Source organism: Lolium perenne, chromosome 3 (genome assembly GCF_019359855.2).
Source record: "Lolium perenne isolate Kyuss_39 chromosome 3, Kyuss_2.0, whole genome shotgun sequence".
NCBI classification, from domain to species: domain Eukaryota; kingdom Viridiplantae; phylum Streptophyta; class Magnoliopsida; order Poales; family Poaceae; genus Lolium; species Lolium perenne.
The window spans coordinates 208,667,889-208,692,111 of NC_067246.2; positions in this window are offsets into that span (position 1 = coordinate 208,667,889).

The following is a 24,223-nucleotide window of genomic DNA, read 5'->3' on the forward strand; positions in this document are numbered from 1 at the left end:
AGCAAACAAAAGTAAAGAAACAAGAGAATGACAAAAATAAGACAAAGTAAATATGCAGCAAAGTAAATAAAGTAAATGCAATACAAAAAGTAAACTAAATGCTATCTATTATATTATTAAAACGAAAGACAAAGGACAGTCCAGATTTAACAGGAGAAGAAGAACGTCTCAGATTTACCCATCCATCCATAAAACCTAAAAGACCCGCAAACGTGGCCGTCATATCTTTTTTGCTTCCTTTCCGCTTCCCACGTCGCTAGAAAAATCCTAACCGAACCCATATTGAACAGGACTAGAACCATAGCGAATCAAACAAAACCCGAACGGTTTCTGTTCAAATTCTCCTGTCTTCCCCAAGAAAATCTGCCCCTATATAACTCCTCCTTATACGCATGATCTCAAAAAACGTGGCAGGAAACGATGAGAAGAAAGCCTGGACAAACCAAGAATCACCACTGCTATCTTCCACGCCGATAAAGTCTACATGGCACCTGATTCCCGTCATATGAGATTGATAGATCCAGGTGCCGGTTGTGACGCTCGACTCCCGCCATCAAAGATTGACCGGGCCGGGACTGTCATCTCCGGCCAACAAAGTCGACCTTGCGCTTGATTCCCTTCAGATAAGATTTATATCGGTGCTGGCCGCGATACTCGATTCCCACGTCAAAGATCGATCGGGCCGGGGAAGACAAGCCGCGATGCCATCTCCCGCGCGCCTATAAAATCGTCGTTGCGCCTGATTCCCATCATATGAGATTGATCCCAGTGCAGGTCGCGACCCTCAACTCCCTCCGTCAAAGATTGACTAGGCCGGGGACGACGAGCCGCGTGTGGTGAGGCAGTCCGGCGCGGCGCGATCTTGACATGCCGCCTCATCCAACCATGGAAGGCCTCTGCGTGGGTACGTGCCACTGTATACATACCCTGCGGCGCCACGGTCTGGGCGCACCCGGCACTCCCTCCGGCATGGTCGACCACGTCGGGATGGGATGGTGCTGAAGCGACTAGACATGGCACCGACGCGTTTGTGCTCAGCACCAAGTCCGCCGAGATAAAGGCCACCGTGGGCACCATGCACGGTAGGCACCGTGTGGACGTGGACCCGTACCTCGAGCTCCTCAGGTCCCACGGCAAGATGATCCTGCTCGACATCCCCGAGAAGCCCCTATAGATCATTGTGTTTACTCCTATCGGCGTTAAGTCCTACTCTTCAACTTGACTCCTCAGAAAATCAGGTGATCTTCCTGGTCTTTTGTGACATATCAGTATTGCAATGGAACAGAATAAGTTGCATGGTGAGCATCAGGGGAGACACATAGCTTGCTAGACTTTACAGTCAATCATGGCATGACCGGAGATGTCGAGGTGATCGGCGTGCTTCTATTCAAGCGAGTAGCTTTCTAAAAGCTAGAAATAGTGGCCGCATGGCTCATGATGTTTAAGGCTAACTAAGGATGGCTCTGAAAGCATCCGCTTCTTTTCTACAACTGAGAAAGGTTCTGGAATATGCTCATTGTGTTGTCAAGCATTTCAACAAGATGAACCAGCGCATTGCCAATTTTTGCAATTCCACTTATTTGTACAAACTCCATACAAAATGCATATTACATGAAAACCGACAGTTGTAATAAAATAAACTAAACAAAAAAATTAGATAAATATTGCAATTATAAGTTTTTACACGTAGTTGAGAAGTCCAGAAGTAACTAACTAAAAAAATGAACATTGCCAATGCAGTAATATGAAATATAAAACTAAATAGTTCAACAATTTTATTACACATCTATATGCATAATGTAGTGGAATACGAAATCATCTAAAGAAAGAAAATAAAAGTCACCCAACTTGAGTTGTTTCCCTATTTCTTATATAAATTTTACTCTTTCCTAATTGCTTCTCATGCCATGTATTATATATATTCTGTAATCAAATATTTAATCGAAACATATTACAAGCAGTTTCTCAATGAAGCCGACAAAAGAGAAAATAAAGCATAGATCACAAGATTTTCAGTCCATTAATGAGACTTAAAATTATACAATTCAAAACTGTTGGTTTTCAAAAAAATCACCGCACATGTTCAGATTAATCTCCAATAGTCACCTCATTACGATAGAGACTATAGAGTCGTTTCCTATAGGCAACCGCAGTATAACTAAAAGATTATATATTGATCAGAATAGATTGTTGATAAAGAGTGTAATGAGAAATATTGATACGATAGCAAGTTGATGAATGTGCGAAACATCAAGGGCCATTCCTGATTACAGCTGTAACAAAAAGAATTGACACACGAGGGATGTACATGCCATGCAACTTTAAGCATGTTTAACAAAGGGCCTTGCATTGTAATTTGCAGCTGTGAAAATGCGGACCAAAATCATTTAATCCTCCAATGTGACACCTTTCTTTTTGTGAAACACACACACATGCCATTTAGAGTACTAAGTTTGATATATTTTCTTACCAACCTCCAAATTTTTAGCAGATAATTTAATTAAACATTATTTACCAAGAGACAAATAACCACCCGATAGAACAATGCCAAATCTAGCTGCGCGAATGCGCGGGTCACCCAGCTAGTTGAAAAGTAAAGTAGTATGACGGCACACTACTACCGACCTGCTACTTTGAGCCGATTTTGGCCATTCGTCCCCAGACGGTTATGCTATCTGGCTTAAAGCCTTTGTCTCTACTAGCTTGCCAATCTGGGACCGTTCTCGTGCCGGCTCAAAGAATAGCCACCCCAGACGGGCAGTAACAACAAATGTCTCTGACATCCAGAGGACCTGAGGCGGTTTGATTTCCAGACTGATTGTAAGAATTCTGAGTCCTCAAACGGCTACTATCAGAAGCCGTCTCAACCATGATGATGTCCTCAGACCGCTATTCTCGAGACCGCCTGCAATATTTGTTGAATTGAGACGCATATTATACCAGTCCGCTTGGAACACTGTCAACACCCGGATTTTTAAGTCCAGATGCCTATCATGCCATTCATCGCAATCCCAGGAAGATTGTTGTTGCGAGACATAATAGTTGATATCATAAGTCATCATTCATTACAACCCATAGTCGTCTTACAAATTCAGATCACATGATCCAATATTACACAAATAGTTGATCTAAGGATCAACGAACATATTACATAGCGTAAGCGTAATAGAAGTGGACTATCAAATCCACAGGCCTACGCTTGACGTCAGAAGATTCCTAGTTGTCGTAGGCGTCCTCACCTTGGTACTGCTGTTCATCTTCATAGTCTGGCCATTGGAATAGCCAGAGACACAGCCGTGAGTACTTTAAAGTACTCGCAAACTAATACTAATGTAAGTACTTATCAATTTTAGTAAAGGGGTGCTAAGCTCTAGTTTTATTGGCATCAAGCCAATTTTAGTTCACAAGCATTTCATAAAAGACTCTTCATATGCTAACTAACTCAAGTGGGAATATTAGTGTCATTCCCACAACTCAGTTGTGATTCAAGTCAAGTCATCATTCAATTCATCCTTTCTTTTTAAGAAAACATCTGACACCGGAAACAGTATGGCCTTTCCAACCGTCCGTAACCGTGGACACGGCTATTCGAATAGATTTACACTCTGCAGAGGTTGCACACTTGTGCCACAACATTTGATTACATCCGTCAGGGATAACCCTGAATCATCGTAACTTAGTACGCGGATCATCAACCATAACCTTTCACTTACATACCCTAGTACATGCACCTCTCCCCATGAGTTTGGCCTCCCAGTGAAGACAAACCGTCAGCCTGGGAACTGCTTGGGCCGGACAATTCACCTCATTTCACATCATTTCACTTTCACGGAGGCAGCCTCGGCATAACCCCTATGATGCTTGTTCAGAGGGAACCCATACTAAGATGCATAAACTTCCAGTTAAGCCCTACCCATAATCAGGTATTGTGGGGGTACTAAATAATTGGAAAGGTATCTCATCCAAACCCAACATCAGTTTTTGTCAAAATTCACCATACCATTCAAGTCATATTCACCTTCAAAGATCTTTCAATAGAATGACTCATCCTTCCAAGGTTTTCACGTTCATTTCAAAATCACAAGTTCCCATCTAGAGTAGTCAATTTTATTTGTTAGCACTAGCAACTAGTCATGAGGGGTGCTACTTAACTCATAAGCTTTTTAGGCTAAGTTTGATACTCTTGCTCTACTCTATACTTAGACCAAAGTTAACTATAAAAGTAAAATTTAATAAGCAAAGTAAAAACTTGCAAGGTAAAAACTTGGGATGGGATCATTGCACATAAAGTAAAATTAATGTTGCCTTGCTCAATAGAGCTTTGCACTTGCAAGAATATTAGCTTGCCTTGGTTGGTGTACTGATCAAAGTGGTCTTCCTCTTCCTGGAAGTAGACCTCCTCCTCCTGGTATTCCTCGGTACTAGCATCTAAAAACGGATACGAGATAACAATCACCAATCAACTCTTAAGAGCTAGGCTAAGCACACACAAGATTCACACAAGCTACTCTATCATCATTACACACATAACATGTTGGTTGAATTTTGTTTTCTTACTTTAAGAAAAATAATTTCCTCTCATTACAATTATGAACTAGTGCTTCTCTTTTGTTCTTTGAGGAAATAATTTCCTCTCATTGAATCTTGTTAAGATTTAATTTCCTCAAATAAGTAATGTATGAACCCATGTTGACCAAGGTCAACCATTCATAATCATCATTTGGGAAAATGATTTAAATGAGGTAGAGTACCTCATGCAATTTAACACTACCATACTTATGATTTAATATCACCAACTAATTCAATATGAGATTATGTAAACCAGAGTCACTACCTCATATTAACTTACTTGGGACAATATTTAAATGAGGGAAAACATCTCATATGATTTATTTTATAGTTTTGGACAATATCACTTGACTAAAAATAGCCATAGAGCCTTTTATTTAAACTAGGCCATGATCACACAAAGTAACCAGGTCATATTTTTACATAAACATGTAGAGTATGTGAAAGGTGATTTATGAGAGTTGGAAACAACTCAAAAGCATTTTTGGTTGATTTTTAATAATTGTTTGAAGTTGCAAAAGTCCCTTCCTTGTTATTTTTGTCATATTAATTCTACAAATAATCTCATGATGATACCAGTGGGGTTTGATAGAGTTTTTCACAAGCTTTCCAACAATACCAAATTCATCAAATTTGGCCTAGTGGTTTTGATTCTATTCAATTTTGAAAATAGCATATGCACGCAATTTTGAATTAAATCAAATTTTCGAATTTGAAATGTGGGCTTGCGCGGGAATGCTAAACGGGCCAAAAGGGAGAGAGGGAGGTGGGCTGGCCCAACCGTGCGTACAGCGCGAGCAGGCCGCCTGACAGGGTGGGGCACGCCTGTTAGTGCCTCATAAAACCCGAAGCGGTAAGAATCAACACGAGTCGCACGATTAGAAGAGGATCTGACGATCCACGTTCATCGTCGTCGACGGTGAGAGGGCTTACTGGCGCGGCGAGGGTTTGGCATGGGTGAGCTCACCGGCGGTCGACGAAGCTGGGCGTCGGCGGTGCTGGAGGTTGTCGACGACAGCGAGTTCAGCGGCGGTCGTGGGAGCGCCTGAGGTGGTCGCAATCGACGGCGGCGTCTGCTACGGTTCCGTGGGCTCCGGCGACGAATTGGCTTGCTCTGGTGGCCAATGTGGATGGGAGAGGAGTGGAGGAGGCTCAGAGGAGGGAGGTGAGTGAGAGGGTGTGCTCAGAAAGTGAAGGGGAGGCTCTATTTATAGATGCGAGGAGGTCTGCGGGGGTGCTCGTCGGGTCGACCATGGCGCGGCCGCTCTGGTGCTCAAAGGGGCAAGGTGAGGGCAGGGCTAGGTAGGCGATGTCGAGGCAAGGCTAGGGAGCGTGCTGGCGCAACTAATGATGACCTGTGGCGAGCAGGAGTGTGATGGTTGTGCGCAGTACCGTGGCAGAAGGGCGGCGATGATGGCGACGGCTACCGCGCTTGCGCAGGAACGGGAGCGTGTCTGGTGGGTTGCTGTCGTTCTAGCAAGCGCGCGTGAGAAGAGAGAGGGCGAGAGGGGGCTGTGTCGACGGCGCGCGTCGATGCACTGGCGCGTCCAGAGCGTATTTGGCGCGCGTCCTGGCGCGAACTGGCGCGTTCTGGGCGCCGCAGACATGGCGCGTTCCCGGCGGTGCAGGGTTCCTCTTCGACCGTGGCTAGGATAGGCAGGCTCAGTAGAGTGTGGAGAAGCAGAGGGACATGGTCGGCCAAGCTAGATAGGTGGGGAGGCTAGGGTGGCATGGTGTGTGCATGCATGGCCGGCATGCCAAGATGGTCTAGGTTAAGAATTGGCAAAAATTGCATAAACCATACGTGAGTGTTGATTTGATTTTTCCATTTTATTTTCTCTTTTCTTTTTCTTTCCATTTAGGTGATCATGAGATCATTAATTAGGGTTTCAGTACAATGGTAAGCACACGAGCAATCATCATGGCAAAATGCACACTAACATAATTACAAAGGTGAGTTATATGCATAGCACTATATGGAGATAAAAAGTTTTTGTTGGTTCTAAATTTTCATTTTGGGAAACTCTCTTTCTTTTCTTTATTGAAAATTTGGGATGTTACAAACCCTTCCCCCTTACAAAAGATCTCGTCCCGAGATCTTAAAGAAAACTAGGTACTAAGGAGATCTAGGTATTCCTTCTTCATATCTTCTTCACGCTCCCAAGTGGCTTCTTCTTCGGTGTGGTTGCTCCATTGAATCTTCAAGAACTTGATACTCCTGGTGCGGGTGGTCCTGAAAGCTTCTTCAAGTATGCGGATAGGCACTTCGCGGTAGGTCAGGTCCTTATTGATATCAATAGCTCTGTGATCGATGTTCTTGAACACCTCCGTCTTCTCGGGCACTTCTAGATACTCCCGGAGTAATGAGATGCGAAACATATTGTGCACCGCGGACATTTCTTCCGGTAGTTCGAGTTGATATGAAACTTCTCCTCTGCGACTCAGAACTTTGAAGGGTCCGATATATCTGGGGGCGAGCTTTCCTCTGAGTTGGAATCTCTGCATTCCTTTGAGGGGTGAGACTTTGAGATACACAAAGTCTCCGATGTCGAAGGTCATCTCTCGGCGTCTCTTGTCGGCGTAGCTCTTCTGTCTTGATTGGGCGGTCTTGAGGTATTCACGGATCTTGTGCACCTTCTCTTCGGCTTTGCGGAGAATATCTGGGCCGAAGACTAGACTATCTCCGACTTCCGACCAATTCAGAGGGGTACGACACTTCCTTCCGTACAGGGCTTCAAAGGGGGCCATCTGTAAGCTGGCTTGATAACTATTGTTGTATGAGAATTCTGCGTAAGGCAGGCAGTCTTCCCATTTGGATCCATACTCTAGCACACAAGCTCTCAACATATCTTCAAGTTTCCGGTTGACTCTCTCGGTTTGTCCGTCAGTTTGCGGGTGATAAGTTGTGCTGAAATTCAGCCGAGTTCCTAGTCCTTCATGTACTTTCTGCCAGAATCTTGAGGTGAATTGAGATCCTCTATCTGACACTATTGACTTCGAGGTTCCGTGCAGGCTGACTATTCTGGAGATGTATAACTCAGCTAGCTTTGGGCCTTGATATGTGGTCTTGACGGGGATGAAATGGGCGACCTTGGTTAATCTATCAATCACTACCCAAATGGAGTCATTTCCTCTGCTAGATTTGGGCAAACCTGTGATAAAGTCCATTCCTACAGAATCCCACTTCCATTCTGGAATCTGTAATGGCTGCAACAGTCCTGCGGGTCGCTGATGTTCTGCCTTGACTCGCTGACAGATATCACACTTGGCGATGTAGCTTCCTATTTCTCGCTTCATTCTGTGCCACCAAAATTGTTCCTTAAGGTCTTGGTACATCTTGGTTCCTCCGGGGTGAATGGAATACAGGGTATCATGAGCTTCCTTCAGAATGACTTGCTTCAACTCTGAATCTGACGGCACACATAAGTGTCCGTTGTACCAAAGAACTCCTTCTTCATCTACGGTAAATCCCGGTGCTTTTCCTGTGGCTATTTGACTTTTGATTCCATCTATGCTGGCATTTCCCTTCTGGGCTTCCTTGATTTGACTCATCAAGGTAGGCTGTAGTTCAATGCTTGCTAGGAATCCTTCGCTCACTAGCTCTAGTCTAAACTGTTCAAACTTTTGAGACAGGTTGGGCTGCTCGATTGTGATCATGGAGTTCAACTGACACGGTAGTCTACTCAGGGCATCCGCTACCACATTGGCCTTGCCTGGGTGGTAGTGAATTTCCATGTCGTAATCCTTGATCAATTCTATTCATCTGCGCTGTCTCATATTCAGCTCTTTCTGGGTGATAATATACTTCAGGCTCTTGTGATCTGAATAGATCTCGCATCGATTACCCATGAGGTAATGACGCCAAACTTTCAAAGCTAAGACTATGGCTGCTAACTCCAAGTCATGCGTTGGATAGTTCTGCTCATGTTGCTTCAGTTGTATTGATAGGTAGGATATCACTTTGCCTTCTTGCATCAACACACATCCAAGACCACTCTTGGATGCATCACAATAGACGTCGAATGGCTTGGTGACATCGGGCATGATCAAAATTGGGGCTGTGGTTAATCTGCGCTTGAGTTGCTGAAAACTTTCTTCACACTTATCATTCAAGTCGAACTTCTTGTCCTTCTTCAGCAGTTGAGTCATCGGTCTAGCTATGCTAGAAAATCCTTCAAAAAACCTGCGGTAATATCCCGCTAATCCCAGAAATGCACGGACTTTAGTCTGGGTGGTTGGGGCTTTCCATTCCTCAATGGTTTTGATTTTAGCGGGATCTACGGCAATACCTCCTGCAGACAAGATGTGTCCCAGGAATCCTACTTCCTTCAACCAAAACTCGCATTTGCTGAACTTGGCATACAACTTGTGCTGCCTAAGGGTTTCTAGGACAACTTCCAAATGTTGCTCATGTTCTTCTTCGGATTTGGAGTAGATAAGAATGTCGTCGATGAAGAAAATGACAAACTTATTCAAAAAGTCCATAAAGATCTTATCCATGAGATTCATGAAATAAGCGGGGGCATTGGTCAATCCAAATGACCTGATATTGTACTCATACAATCCATATCTGGTGGTAAAGGAAGTTTTAGGAATATCTGTTGCACGGATCTTCAGTTGATGGTAACCTGTCCTAAGATCAATCTTAGAGAACACTCGGGCACCGGTCAGCTGGTCAAACAGGTCTTCTATCTTTGGCAAGTGTTGGGGGGATAACCCCCGGTATGCCAAAGGCATGCCGGACCGGATGGTTTGAGCCATCAGGATACCGGTTAGATGTTCATGCCGGAGTCTAAGATAGGCGTTTGGCTGAACAGGCTAAACCGGTATCCTCATAAGAGGGATACCGGAACCGGATAGAAAAGATACCGGGCCACCGGAAGGAAGGGCTTGTCGGCAAGGCTGGTCAAAGATCCTCCCCAGAGCTAGAAGACAACGATGGGCTAAGCAAAGTAGCTTTAAACGAAGGGCTGACGATAAAGAAGAAGGTGACGAAGAAAGAAGCCGGAGGACGTCAGCCTCCCTGATTAAAGAAGACCCCGGTGTCATCTATGATTAAAGTAGCTTTGTAAAGTAGCTTTGTACAGTAGCTGGTAAAGTAGTTTGTCCAGTCAAAGATGCCATTAGGGTTTCTTGCACTGTAAGCCACCCTCTCCCCTATATAAGGAGAGGGGGCAGCCCTCCTTGCGGGCAGGCATGTATGTACGCGCGTGTGTAGGAAGGCAGAGCCTGTAACTTGTGTGAATCTATGAACATGGTGATCTAGAGGGAGTTCTTCCTTGTGTCTTTCTTCTTCAACCTCTGGCCTTGGCCAAGTTCTTGAGGAAACCATCCGGAATCTCTTCCCATCTAATCGCAAACCCTCCCCCGAATCCTCTTGCGTCCATTCGGCCCCAATCTAAGCCATCCTATGGCATCTGCTCGTTCACCACGACGACAGTTGGCGCCCACCGTGGGGCATGAAGTGGCGCTTGATGGAGTTCACATTCGGGCGGGCGTCCTCGAGATCTCCGGCGAGCGTACGGTGTCCGCGTTGGTGCAGAGCATCTACGCCATGGACTTCATCAACGACAACGCGGGCTGCTTCGCCAACGGCGGCATCTTCCCCAAGAACGGCCGCATCATCGAGTTTGGCAGCCACCGCGTCTACTTCGGCACCGTCCCTGTGCGCCAGCGCCTCTCGCCGGTGCTGGTGGCACCGGACCCGCCAAGATGGCTCTGTGCTGGTCGCGCCGCCGGCAGCGTCGAGGTAATGATGACCGGTGTGGCTGGTACAGGAAAGGAGGTTGCGGCTGAAGGTGCCGGTCGCGCGGTTTCGACCCGTGCGGCTAAGCCACCACTGGAGCGCGGCGCAGGCGCAGCGGGAGCATCATCCGCGCCACCGGAGACACCGCTCCAGGCGGCGATGAACGTCCTCGCCACCCCCATCGCGCAGAACATCGACCCGGCAGCGGCTCAGGCGGAGCTGGAGGCGCAGCGCCAGAAGATGCTGGAGAGCGGCAAGGACATCGTCAGGGCGCAGCGCGAGCTGAACCTAACCGTACGTGAGTATAACGCTGCCCATGGCTTTGCTTCTGTTAGCGCGCATGCTGCTAGGATGCCGGAAAACCGGCTAAAAGCTCGCAACCTAGATCAAGATTTGCGCAAAGAGATTCTTACCGGCAAGAGCGCCTCTGCATCTGTTAGCATCGTGGAAAAGCCTAAGTATAGCAGCCCGGATAAAACTATAAAAGCTGCTAAGGCCGCTGTAGAGCTGTGCGAGTCTCTTTCCGGAGAGGCTTTGGTAAAGCAGCAAGAGCGTGTTAGAGAGCTGCTGGAAACCATTGAGCAGCAAAATGCTGAGCAGCTGGCTAAGCTGAACAAGGCCGCGGCCTCAAAATCCGCGCGTTCAACAAAGAATGCCGGTAGCAAGTCCCATGGGCAGGCATCGTCCCCCCATCCGGATAGAAGGAGAGAAAAAGATGTGAATGCGCAGCAGATGACTGTGTACGATCCGGTTCTTGCCGGTAAGCAACAAGCCGGGCAACATGATGCCGGAAGAAAAAGCCAAGGGGCAGAGCGCGGCTACGCCAGAGGCTATGCCGGAAACAATCATGCCGGTAGATATGAGACCGGGCAAAACTATCGAGCTGCAAGGGCAGCGTACGATGAGGAGGAGATAGATCCCCCAAGGTACCGGCAGGCAAGGGCCGCGGTGCCAGAATGTTACGATGAAGCCGATTCTACAAGACCGGCAGCATACCGGAACCCATTGGCAGAACGCCTGGGAGAGAGATACTTACCGGAACGGGATGCGAGGCACCGTCTGGATAGAGTGTACTTGTCAGAAATGATCGAGGAGGAAGGTCCTCCAGGCCCAAAGTGCTTTGGCCCAAGGATCATGAAAGAAAAACCACCAGTTCGCAACTTTATGTTGCCCCGTGACACAAAGACATACGATGGCACCACAAAGCCGGAAGATTGGCTCGCGGATTACGTGACCGCGGTATACGTTGCAGGCGGTGGAGGAACCGTAGCAGGAGGAGGAAACCGGCGTTGGGCCGTGAGGATCATACCATCGTTTTTGGTTGGGCCGGCAAGAATCTGGCTAAACAACTTGCCGGCAGGAAGCATAAATGGCTGGCTGGATTTTGAGGAGGCTTTTGTGAGCAATTTCAGCAGCACCTATCAGAGGCCAAACAGGCCGCAGCAACTTGCTCTGTGCGTGCAGCGCCCGAATGAAACAGACCGGGAATATCTGGCCCGGTGGAACACCACAAGGAACTCCTGTGAAGGGGTAATCGAGGCACAAGCCATTGCTTGGTTTAGCAGTGGATGCAGAAGAGGTTCACCGCTGTGGCAAAAGTTGCAGCGCAACATGCCGACAACGTTGGCAGAGATGATACGTGTGGCGGATAGCTATGCGTTGGGAGACCCAACGCAGCCGGCAGTGCAACCGGAGCCGGAACAACTACGCCACGAACAACACCGGGACAACCGGAATAACAAAAGAAGAGAAGATTTTCCGGATCGAAGGTACGGTCCGCAGCAAGTTGCTGCTGTGCAGGAAAACTTCGAGGCCAGCGACAGCCAGAGGCAAAAAACCGGATCACAGCCATGGGCGGGTCCTAAGAAACAATGGGTGGAAAAGAAACCCTGGGTCCAGAAGAAAAACTGGCAAGAACCCGCAAAATACACCATGGAAGCTGCCATGGATCAACCTTGCCGGTGGCACACACCGAATCCGGCACATCCGTCAAACCATCTGACGAAGGATTGCACCTGGACCAAGTACTTGATGCAAAAAGGAACAGTGAAAGATGCGCGGCCACCGCAAGACATGCCGCAGCAGCAACAACAGCTACCGCCACCACCACCACTTACCGGGGCAAACGCCTTACCGGTGCAGCCAAACCGGCAGCAGTACCAGCAAGTTAACCGGGTGGAGCAAAATGATAACCAGCCACCTCCACCGGCACCTTTAGGCCGGAATGTTTACGAAGATCCGCATCTGTGCTGTATTGTCTTTGTCACTGAGCCAACAGACCGGCAAAGTGTACACCGGCGCTCCATGGAGGTCAATGCTGTGATGCCGGCAGTTCCCAAGTACATGATGTGGTCCAATCAGGAAATTACCTGGTCATCCAAGGATCACCCTAAGATCATGCCGAATCCGGGTGGATATGCTCTTGTTGTGGACCCAATCATGAAAGGGCCGCAAACTCGAGTGAAGTTCAGCAAGGTGCTGATAGACAATGGCAGTAGCATCAACATCATGTATAAGCACACCATGCATACGCTGGGCATAACAGAAAACATGCTTCAGCCAACGCGCACAACGTTCCATGGGATCGTTCCTGGCTTGTCCTGTGCCCCGATAGGAAAAGTTCGGGTGGACGTGGCATTTGGAGGACGTGACAATTGCCGGGTGGAAAATCTGGAGTTTGAGGTGGTGGACCTAGACAGTCCCTACCATGCATTGCTGGGGAGACCGGCGTTGGCTGCTTTCATGGCCACCACTCATACGGCTTACCTCAAGATGAAGATGCCGGCACCTCGTGGGCCATTGACTGTGGTGGGAAACTATAAGATCTCACTGGAAACTGCATCTGCCGGATCAAACCTAGCAGAATCGCTGGTGATCGCGGAGGAAAAGAAAAGAATGCAGACAGCTGTTGCGCTGGCTCAATCCTCACAAATGAGCTTAGCGGCAATGAGTGAAAACATGGGCACACCGGCATTCAAGCCAACCAATGAAACAAAGAACATTGTGCTGGATCCGGCTTACCCAGAGCGCACCGTTCGTATCGGTGCCGGCCTTGACCAAGCATAGGAAAGCGCGCTCGTCAGCTTCCTCCGTGAGAATCGGAATATCTTTGCCTGGTCAACTGATGATTTGGTAGGTGTTCCGAGGGAGCTGGCTGAGCACTCTCTAAACATCCGGAAAGATGCCAAGCCGGTGCGGCAGCCACTGCGCCGGTTCGCTGAAGACAGAAGAAAGATCATAGGAGAAGAGGTAACCAAGCTGCTTGTTGCCGGATTCATTGTGGAGGTCACGCACACAGAGTGGCTGGCCAATCCGGTAATGGTTGAAAAGAAGAAAGATGAAAACCTGGAGGCAAAAGCTCCGAAGGTGTGGCGCATGTGCATCGACTACACCAACCTGAACAAGGCTTGCCCAAGAGATCCTTTTCCTTTGCCACGAATCGATCAAGTGATTGATTCAACTGCTGGGTGTGAGTTGTTGTCCTTCCTGGATGCCTATTCCGGTTTCCACCAAATCCCCTTGAAAAAGGAAGATCAAATAAAAACTGCGTTCATTACCCCGCACGGGGCTTATTGCTATGTCACTATGCCTTTTGGTTTGCGCAACGCTGGTGCAACGTATCAAAGGTCTTTGTATGCAAAAATGCTTGTTTGATCAAATTGGAAAAAATGTGCAAGTCTATGTGGATGACATCGTGATAAAAACTAAGGTAAAGAACACTTTAATCGATGACATCCGGCAAACATTCGATAACCTAAGGCGGTTCCGGATGAAGCTCAATCCGGCAAAATGTACCTTTGGTGTCCCTGCCGGCAAGCTGCTCGGTTTCCTGGTTTCAAGTCGGGGCATAGAGGTTAATCCGGTAAAGATCCGGGCAATAGAAAGAATGGCTATCCCTCGAGAGTTAAAAGATGTGCAGAAGTTTACCGGAAGCTTGGCATCGCTAAGCCGGTTTGTAAGCAGATTGGGAGAAAAAGCTCTGCCACTCTATGCTCTCATGAAAAAATCCGACACGTTCGTCTGGACCCCTCAGGCAGACGCAGCGTTTAAAGAGCTAAAAACGATGCTAGCCACAGCACCCATACTGGCTTCACCTCTAGAAAGGGAGCCTATGCTGTTATACATAGCAGCAACAAACCGGGTTGTGAGTGTAGTGGTTGTAGTTGAAAGAGAAGAGGAAGAAAAAACCGTCCAGAGGCCGGTATACTACTTGAGCGAGGTGCTCTCCCTCTCAAAACAAAACTACCCTCACTTCCAGAAAATGACTTATGGCGTGTACATGGCCGCCACAAAGCTCAAGCATTACTTTGAGGAGCACCCCATGAAGGTGGTGAGTGAAGCACCAATTTCCGATATCATGTGCAACAAAGACGCCAGTGGCCGGATTGCAAAATGGGCAATCCAGATATCACCATACGTGCCGGTGTACGAAAGAAGAGATGCCATAAAATCACAGGCTTTGGCTGATTTCCTTGTTGATTGGGCGGAAATGCAATACAAACCGCCAGATCAGAGGATAGAATACTGGAAGATGCACTTTGATGGATCTAAGCTCAAGGAAGGTCTAGGTGCCGGTGTGGTGCTTACTTCACCAAAAGGAGACCACCTCCGGTATGTTCTGCAAGTACATTTCAGGGCATCAAACAATGTCGCTGAATATGAAGCTTTGATCCATGGGCTTAAGGTCGCAAAAGAAATCGGTGCACACCGGATCATTTGCTATGGCGATTCAGACCTTGTGGTACAGCAGTGCTCAGGAGATTGGGACGCAAAAGATGCCAACATGGCCTCGTACCGGTTTCACGTGCAAAAGATTGCCGGATTCTTTGAAGGATGTGAGTTTCACCATGTGCCACGAGGAGAAAATGAAGCCGCGGATGCTTTGTCCAAGCTGGGCTCATCTAGGCAGGAAATTCCTCCCGGAATAGCCTTGGCTCACTTAAGAGTGCCATCGATCAAACCGAGCCCGGAATCAGAATCAATTTTTGTACCGGAGTCACACGTAGTACCCATGGATATCGATGAAGGAAACCCGGGGACTGCTCCGGCAAGCTCGGGGACTGCTCCGGTAGCTTCGGGGGCTGCTGTACCCATACCGGAAGAAATGATGCTGGTGGATAGCATGGAGATAGATGCGCCGGTGTTTTTGGTTTGAGAGATACCATCATGGGTTAAACCTATTAAGGAATTCCTGATCAGCGGCACCTTGCCGGCTGACGAAAATGAATCAAGGAGGATACAAAGAAGATCCAAAGCTTACACATTCATCAATGGTGAGATGTACAAGAGAAGCGTTACCGGTGTCCTTCAAAGATGTGTGGAACCGGAGGAAGGGAAAGAAATGCTTGAGGAAATTCACCAAGGAGAATGTGGGCATCATGCCTCGTCAAGGGCGCTAGTAGCAAAAGTATTCCGGCATGGGTTCTATTGGCCCACTGCTTTGGAGGACGCTGAGGATTTGGTAAGAAAATGCAACGGCTGCCAGAGGTATGCCAAGCAAAACCATACCCCAGCATCCGGTTTAAAGACAATACCGCTAACATGGCCATTCGCTGTTTGGTGCCTTGACATGGTTGGCCCATTCAAAACTGCAAGAAGCAGCATGACTCACATCTTGGTCATGGTGGATAAGTTCACCAAATGGCTAGAAGTAAAACCTATCGCAAAGTGTGATGGGCATACAGCGGTGAAATTCCTAAAAGATGTCATTTTGCGGTATGGATACCCGCATAGCATCATCACTGACAATGGAACCAACTTTGCTCAAGGTGAGTTCAAAAGGTTCTGTGAAGACAACAACATCCGGTTGGATTTGTGCTCAGTGGCACACCCTCAAGGCAATGGCCAGGTGGAAAGAATGAATGCCTTGGTGCTTTCCGGTATCAAGCCTAGACTCATTGATGCGGTGGAAAAGTCACCGGGATGTTGGCTCGATGAGCTACCATCAGTACTGTGGAGTATAAGAACAACCCCAAACCGGTCTACCGGATACACTCCCTTCTTCATGGTTTATGGAGCAGAAGCAGTGATACCAACCGATATCATTCATGATTCACCAAGGGTACAGCTCTATACTGAGCAAGAGGTCAAGGAGGCCAGAGAAAATGATGTCGACTTACTGGAAGAAGCAAGAGAGCTGGCTTTGGCAAGAACAGCCATTTACCAGCAAAACCTAAGACGCTATCATAACCGGAAGGTTAACCCGAGAGTTTTCCGGGAAGGAGATCTTGTACTTCGCTCGGTGCAGTAGATGAAGGCCGGCATAAGCTTTTGCCACCATGGGAAGGTCCCTTCATTGTAAGCAAGGTGCTTCACAATGATGCATACTACTTGATCGATGCACAGGAGTGGAAGAAAGGAAAGGCGGACAGGTCCGGAGAGGAGAGCAAGCGTCCATGGAACGTAGCTCTGTTGCGTCCTTTCTACTCTTGAAGTGGTGGTGTAAGAAGTTCCTTTTTGTACCTTATATGCTATGAATAAAAGATGCCGGAACCTTGAATGAATCTCGGGGACTACCCCAACTTAAGTTGCATGTAACTTGTTTATTTTTTCAGTTTACCGGTTGCTTATTGAATGTTTTTTCTTTCCGGTTTAGTAGTGTGCTAAATCCTACCGGAGTCTTCGACTCTGCTGCTGTCCGCAAACCGGCTTCATGGCAAGCAAGATAAACCGGTAGGGGATAAGCACATGAACTGCGAAAAGGGAGAGCAGGAAAGAACAACCCGAAAAATTTAACTAACCCCGGTTAAACCGGTTTTTTGCAAAATTTCAAAGTTATTTCTAAGTTCAAGAAGATGCTTGTTTGGTGAAAGAACCTTGTGCTCATACGCCAAAGAACGCCCAGAGAAGGCAGGCAGAGCCAAGGCAAAAGAACCAAGTATGCATCAAATTGGATGCGGAAGCAATTGAGAAATCTTTGCAGTGCAGGATGAAAGCAAAACCAAAAGCAAAATCTGCTAGGACAAACTCATAAATACTTAGCTACCGGTATAACTTACCGGCAGGAAATGTTGTAGCACAACCACAGGCAAACTTAAAGTCTTACATCATAGACCCCGGCATTCCGGGGCAGAATTTAACGGACATTGTCTTTAAGATAACCAGGACAAACAAACAGATCACAGGCAAACGTCTGAAAGAGGGTCGTCAAGCAGCAGGAGCATCGGGTGCAGCGTCATCAGCCTCAGCATCTTCAGGGGGAACAGCACCGGCCTCAGGAGCTTCCGGCGGCGCGTCCTCGGCAGCTTCACCTTCATCTCCCTCGTCTTCTTCTTCCTCATCGCTGAGGTAGTCCTTGACGCCAGGAGGGGGTGGGATGAAGGTGCGGACCTCGGCATACTCAGCGAGCCGGTATGCCCGGTCCTGCCGCTTCGCGGAGAGCGCCGGGTCTGTGTCCGTGGGAGCATCCGCGCGCACACCTTGGAGAGCATCCAGGTCAAGAGCAGGATACCATGAGCACACAGAGCGCAGCGCCGTGTCAGCTCCGGCACGAGCCGCGGAACACTGCCACTCGCGGATCCGGTGCCCGGCATCATTGAGCCGCGCGGCGGTGAGGGTGATGTCCCCCGGCAGCTCCTCCTCAGGCCACAAAACCTTGAAGACTTGGATGGCGGCGGCTGGCAGGTCAGCAAGAAGCCGGTCGACGGAGCGCATATGCTGAACACGCGCGGAGAGGGCGACAAGATAGTCGTACCCATCCCAGTGCGCATCCAGATTTGGAAATTCCTGCGCAATCCGATCCTCCCTCACCTTTTTCAAGGCAAAGACCTGGGATGCCGGGAAGTGCTCTACAGGAAGAAGGAAAAGCATAAACACGAGACACCGGAAAGAGTATGTCGGAAAAAACATGTCGGAAAAAGCAAGGAAAAGGCTTATAAGCAAAAGAAGGGGCAAGGCAGGAACTTACGGAGGGCTAGCGCATCTATCTTCATAACCAACCGATCGTACTCCCGGTGATCGGTGGTCATGGTATCAATAAGGCGCTCCGCTGCCTTCCGCGACTTCCTTTCCTCCTCCAGTTCTGCCGTGAGAACGGTGTTGGCGTTGGTGGAATCCTCCACAACCTCCGCCAGCCTGGCCTCCGCTGCTACCCGAGCGTCCTTCAAGGCCTGATCATGCCGGAGCGCGGCTTGTATAGCTTGCTCCTTGAGCTCCCCCAGGGCGGTCTTCTGGGCCTCCAGCACCTCGTTGTGCTCCTTGAGGAGCTGCTCCTTCTCGCCTAAGTACCGGAAAGAAAAGACTTAGCAAGCAACAGCAGATGAAATGAAAAAAGGAACAAATTAGCAGAAGAAGAAAGGATGGTACCTTGAAGCTTGGCAACCTGGGCCTTCAGGGCCTCAATGGTAGCTTCCGGAACAACTGTTAAGCAAAAGAGTGTGTAAATGTCAAAGAAGGAAACATTCCGGTAAAAAGATGCCGGTGGGGAAAGAAACAGACCTTGGCAGTGGCTGTGGGCCTCAGCAAGGTCCCGGTGCTCCCACAGAAGCTCCTCGAAGAGTTGCTTCCGGGCGTCGGCAGTGCTCTGTTCAAAGGAAGAAGGGTGTGAGAAAGAAAGAAACAAGGTTTCAACCCGAAACTCGGGGACTGGCAGTGCCGGTTTTCCGCGTTTTTAAGATAAGTTTTGCGCTAAGAACAAAGTTCTTAACCCGAAACTCGGGGACTGGCAGTGCCGGTTTTGCGCGTTTCTAAGGTAAATTGTGTGTTAAGAAGAAGGTGTTTAACCCGAAACTCGGGGACTGGCAGTGCCGGTTTCACGTTAAGTTCTTACGTTAAAGTTTCGCACCGAAAACAGCGTTTTCACCACGAAACTCGGGGACTGGGAGAATAGATAAGATCCGGAAAGAAAAGAAACCGGCATCAACAAAAAGATAAGAGATTTAGCAGAACTTACCACAACATTGCTGGTAGCATCGTACCAGGCACTGTCGAACTCCTTCACGGCGCGTTTAAGCCGCATCAGATGTTCTTCGATGAGACCGAGCCCGGCAGGATCTGGCGCTGGAAGGCGATCCTTCCCCAGGCCGCGGGTAGAAGCGGAGATATCCGCCTCATTCCATTTCTGGGCATAGGGGAGAAGGTGCCCCAGGTCCTTGCCCGCGCGCTTCAGATCAACAATCCGGCCCAGGAGGCCGGTAGGCTTGCCCTGGGCAGCGATGGCAGCGGGGCCGACGTGCAGCACCACGTCCCCTGAGCCGCTTGAAGCGGCGCCCTCCACAGCTTTGCCGCGGGAAGCCCCGGGCTTGAGGAAAGTGGTGATCTTGGGAGTCCCCGACGGCGCCGGTTGCTTGGCCGCGGAAGGTCCTTGGCTGGGCGGCGGTGTCGGCGTGGCCTTGGGAGGAGAAGGTACCGGCGCGGAAGCATCCGGCGCGGTAGGGGAAGAGCTTGCTTGTTTCTTCTTCTTCTTCGGGGGAGGAGGAACCAGAGGTTCCGCCTGCCCGGCATCAGTCTGGCCGGCGCCGATGTTGCTGGCGCCGGTGTCTTGGGTCTCTGGAGGGGAGGTGAAGTCCTCCTCCGCGCGGTGATCTGGAGGTGTTGGGGCCGCGCGCCCCGAACTTGTAGTGCCTCCCGAGAGGGAGGCAGAGCTGTTGCCGGCACCAGATGGTACCGGGCTTGACTGAGGAGGAGGAGTTGAGGTCCTCGCGGAGCCGGCAGAGCCAAGCTCAAGCGCAGGGCTGAAAGAAAGGAAAAAGAGAGCAAGTTGGAAAAAAGCAACCGAAAAAGAACTCGGTGGAAACAAAGAGAGCATAAAAAAGGTAAAAATTACCCGGAAGACATCGGCATCCGCTTCTGCTTGTAGCGCTTGGTGCCCACCTGCTTTCCGCCGATGACCTCAGTCCGAGGGCGTTTGCCGGAGGAAGCATGGCTGGGGCCGGCGCCGGCAGCTGGAGAATCGCTCTTCTGGCCCTCGGCCATGAGCTTATCCAGAAACTCCTCGCCAACCTCGGCCTGGAGGGGAGGCTCGTGCTCGTGGACCTGAGGGTTGTTGCTGGCTGAGGGAGTGTCTACAGAATAGCAGTAACAAAAAAGAGTATAAGAAAACGAACAGGAAGGCTACCTCAAGAATGGTCAAGTCATCAGACGAACCAGCAGGTTCCGGCGGAGACTTGCCGAGGCGAGCGGATGCAGTCCGGCCCATCCTTAGATCTAGCCAATGGACGACGGGATCAGGATCGTACTTGTCCAAGGGCCTCTTCCGGCAAGGGCCTCGCCGGTCAGAATCAATCCGGGGGAAGCGGGCCTTGGCCTGAAAACAAAGGAAAAAAGAAGGATTAGACGCAAGTGCAAAAGCTACCGGTAATACGACCTAAGCCGCATATCTTCTTACTTCTTTGGACGGAGGGTTCCTGGCGCTAAGAGGGCAAAGGCCCCACTCCCAGTCCTCCGGCATGTCAGTTTGGCAGATCTGACTAGCCTTAAGGACCACGTCCTCCTTGCTCAGGGCCAGGCCGGTGATCTTGGTGGGATCACCGGGGCCGTACATCTCACTAATTTTGTGAGCACGCTGCTGGAGGGGAAGCACCCGGCGGCTGATGAAGGCGCGGATGATATCGTCGGAGCAGATGTTGGTGTCCTTCATCAGCTTCATCATGAAGCGCACCACCCGGTTCGTTTCGGCATGCTCCGTACCGGGGTTGTACTGCCAGTTGGTCTTGGCTGGCGGCGCCGGATTGAATGCCGGCAGATTGATGAGGTCGTCGGCGCCCGCGTTCCTCACATAGAAGAACGTCGTCTGCCACAAGCGGCAAGACTCGAGGCCATTGAACTTAAAAAAGGGGCTCCCTTGACGGGAGCCGATGATGCAGGACCCGCATTGAACGGGGGGTTTGGGGGCAGGAATGTCCTTGCCCTGGACCGAGTTGATCCGAAGGGAGAAAAAGCGGGCAAACGTCTCGCGAGCGGGACGGATGCCAATGTAGCCCTCCATGAAGGCCACAAAACAAGAAAGATAAAAAACGGCGTTGCCGGGGAGATGATGAGGTTGGAGACGATAGAAGTTAAGGAATTGGCGAAAGAAATCTGAGGCAGGGAGGCCGAAGCCACGCTCAAAGTGAGCGAGAAAAACTACGGTCTCACCGGGTTCGAGCACCGGTTGGACCTCGTCGCCTGGGAGCCGGCAGATGACCCCTTCCGGAATCCTCCTAGACCGGTAGAGCCAGTCTATCTCGAATTGGGTCACGTCGGAACCTCTCCAGGCTCCGCGTGTCTTGTCCTTTCCGGAGGCCCGGCTAGATGTGCCGGCCTCTTGTTTCCGGCTGGACGTCTGACCCATCCGGGCGGCGTCGTCGGTTAGCCCACCGGAAGCATTGCTATCTTGGGTGCTAGAGGTGGCCGCAGGGAGAGACTCTTCGCTAGACATGAGAATCTAGAAGATGCCGAAATCTATCGAGAAACAGTTTTCCCCGAACGAACCCACGCGCGAAGATCTACGAGTAAGAAGAAAAGCAAAACAAAGAGCGAATAAATACTCTACCGTCCCAAGATCCAAAGTGCAAGAGGAAAGGGGTAAGGGCGCGTCGAGCCTAACCTGGGGCGGCGGAGTTGCGAAGGAAGAAGTTCGCTGGAGAAACGGCGAGCCTGCGGCCGGCAAGGAAGTCCGTCGGCGGCGAGGCGAAGAAGTGCTTGAGGAAAGGCGAATGCGGCGGGCTCGGCGGAGTCGCTGCTGAGGATCTCTGCGCGGCGAAGTCCGGCGGAACGGAGGCGTGAGTTTGCCGGGCGGTGGGCACGAACGAGCGGCGGAGGTCGAAGAGCGGCGGAGAGCACGGAGGCGAAGAACTCTGTGCGCAAGGAAGTGGGGAATGCAAAGAAGATGAAGAGGGAGCGGCGGTTGCGCTTATAAAGGAGAAGGGAAATGGGCTGGAAACCGCTGGGCCGCGGCGGTTCGCCTCGCGGCCCGCGGCGGTCCGCATCATGGGCCGCCACGTGTCAAGGAGATACACGCGAAAAACAGGAGGCCACACGGAGGTACACAAAAGATCCAGAACGGCTAGTGGGATCCGCTGCGGTGCATTAAATGGGCGCGCGGGAGTCGAAACGAATTGACAACTGACACTGGCGCGTCAGTTACAGTGCGCATGTCTGTCAGGCGCGGGGCCCGAGATATTCTCGATTTCGCCGAAGAGGTGTTTAATGGTCGAGATACCGGAAGATAAGATACCGGAGAACGACTTGCAAAGAAAAGATAAGGAGGATCCGGGCCAAGATGCCGGATCTGAGCGTGACGCCGGATGAATCCAACCGGTATCCAAAGACATAAGAACCTGGCATGGTCTGTTGGATAGGATCCGCCAGACTATACCAGCTTCGGGGACTAATGTTGGGGGGATAACCCCCGGTATGCCAAAGGCATGCCGGACCGGATGGTTTGAGCCATCAGGATACCGGTTAGATGTTCATGCCGGAGTCTAAGATAGGCGTTTGGCTGAACAGGCTAAACCGGTATCCTCATAAGAGGGATACCGGAACCGGATAGAAAAGATACCGGGCCACCGGAAGGAAGGGCTTGTCGGCAAGGCTGGTCAAAGATCCTCCCCAGAGCTAGAAGACAACGATGGGCTAAGCAAAGTAGCTTTAAACGAAGGGCTGACGATAAAGAAGAAGGTGACGAAGAAAGAAGCCGGAGGACGTCAGCCTCCCTGATTAAAGAAGACCCCGGTGTCATCTATGATTAAAGTAGCTTTGTAAAGTAGCTTTGTACAGTAGCTGGTAAAGTAGTTTGTCCAGTCAAAGATGCCATTAGGGTTTCTTGCACTGTAAGCCACCCTCTCCCCTATATAAGGAGAGGGGGCAGCCCTCCTTGCGGGCAGGCATGTATGTACGCGCGTGTGTAGGAAGGCAGAGCCTGTAACTTGTGTGAATCTATGAACATGGTGATCTAGAGGGAGTTCTTCCTTGTGTCTTTCTTCTTCAACCTCTGGCCTTGGCCAAGTTCTTGAGGAAACCATCCGGAATCTCTTCCCATCTGATCGCAAACCCTCCCCCGAATCCTCTTGCGTCCATTCGGCCCCAATCTAAGCCATCCTATGGCATCTGCTCATTCACCACGACGACAGCAAGGGGTATTTGTTTTTGATGGTGACATCGTTAAGCTTACGGTAATCCGTACATAAACGAGTGGCACCGTCTTTCTTATCCACAAACAAAACTGGCGATCTCCAAGGCGACGCACTTGGTCGAATCAGACCTTTGTACAGCATATCATCCAGTTGCTTCTTCAGTTCCACTAACTCTGCGGGGTTCATGCTATAGGCTCTTTGGGCTATAGGTCCTGTTCCAGGGATTAACTCGATGATAAACTCGATATCCTGATCTGGGGGCATACCGGGTAGATCCTCAAGAAACACATCGGGGTATCGACAAACGACCCTGATCTGATCCAAGGTGGGCTTGGCTAAACTCTGTTTGCAGGTGAACTTTCTGGGTAGCTTCTCAGATACATGTTCTATTAGTATTCCGGTGCTACTAGTCATGGTGATGGCCTTCTTGGCACAGTCAATCAATCCATGATGTTTCAACATCCAATCCATACCTAGGGCTGGACAAAAAGCTCGAAACTCGGCGAGTTAAATGAGTGCTCGTTTGCTCGACTCGTTTGAACTCGGCTCATTTTGTTAACGAGCCGAGATGAGCAGCAGTTTTTGCTCGTTAAGGTTAACGAGTTAAACAATCAAGTCAACTTTGTTCGTGAGCTACTCGTTAAGATCGGTAACAAGCTATGCTTCACCAGTTTTGACTGCGAGTCACTTTAGTTATCTCAAATATTTGACAGGAAGGGGCCAAGCAAAATAGTGCTCTTTAACCATGCTTGAAACTCCTATAGTAGGATCTAAAAACCTATGTTTCCGCTCTTCCGCACCAGGAAATGCACACATGTTTTCTTTGCATTACATCCTTAACGATCCTTAACGAGCT